Raw genomic sequence first — 1013 nt, forward strand, 5'->3', positions numbered from 1 at the left:
TATTATATTAGGAATGTAATCAATCATATCCATCAGACTGCAAAAATTTTGATTTGCATATGGTAGTGCTAAATTATGCACTTATTTTCATTTAATTGTACCTTTTTCTGCAATTCATCTTCAAACATTTTTATAGTTTTTACATAAAATGGCGATGTACATAGATCTGTGCTTCAAATGTTAACTTTATGAATATCTGAGAATACAATTGTGCTGAATTTTTAAGAGGAAGCTTTTGAATTCCAGATCTTAAAAGAGGAAGCTTTCGAAGTCATGGCAGATTTGGATAGTTTGCTGCTTGAGGCTGCCGGTCAGACCAGCACACCGACAAGGAAGAACCAAACCAATGCCCTTTCAAGATGGCGAGAAGAAGCTTCTGGTAGTGGATCCAATGAAGATGGTAACTCAAAGTTCAATAAGTGGAAACACTCTGGATCAAGATTCTCTATGAAGAAGAGTGTTAGAGACCCTCCAGAGAAAGGCAAGTTGAGAAACTGGGAGAATGACAAAGATAAAAGGTTTAATGGTGATGTATCTGATAGTGCACTATCTATTGGAAGTGATTTGTACAAAGATGAAGCAGATAAGGAAGAGATTAGTAAGCTCTCAGAGCTAAATCGAGAGTTGATTCTTGCAACCAGGAGTGAAAAAAATTGATGATTATCGCTTGAAGAAGAGAGGAAGGGACTCATCAACTAAGGTGGAGAATTCTGAAAAAGAGTTACCTCCACCTTTTCCTTCTCATGGCCATTCTTCTGTCAGAACAGACAAACCAGCTGCAAAAATCAATGCATTAAATGAGCTACGAGCTAAGAGAATGAGGAAGCAAGAACCAGATTCTTACCGCAAGTATTCACTTGCAATAATTGTTCCTAAATTTGATTCAAGTGACAATAGTGATGATGGAAAAGAAGACAAATTATCCGAATATAACGACATTGATGATAATTCAGATGATTTAATGACATTTAAGTCAAGACCAATCAGGTATGAAGATGTGAAAGAAATAACCA

The 1013-nt window shown here is 36.1% G+C and overlaps 1 pseudogene; it reads left to right on the forward strand.

The window, feature by feature from the left end:
* Window positions 1–273: 273 nt before the first annotated feature.
* Window positions 274–987, forward strand: LOC110100187 (annotated as a pseudogene).
* The last annotated feature ends 26 nt before the right edge of the window (window positions 988–1013 follow it).

This window comes from Dendrobium catenatum, unplaced genomic scaffold (assembly GCF_001605985.2).
Source record: "Dendrobium catenatum unplaced genomic scaffold, ASM160598v2 original_scaffold_231242, whole genome shotgun sequence".
Classification (NCBI taxonomy): Eukaryota; Viridiplantae; Streptophyta; class Magnoliopsida; order Asparagales; family Orchidaceae; genus Dendrobium; species Dendrobium catenatum.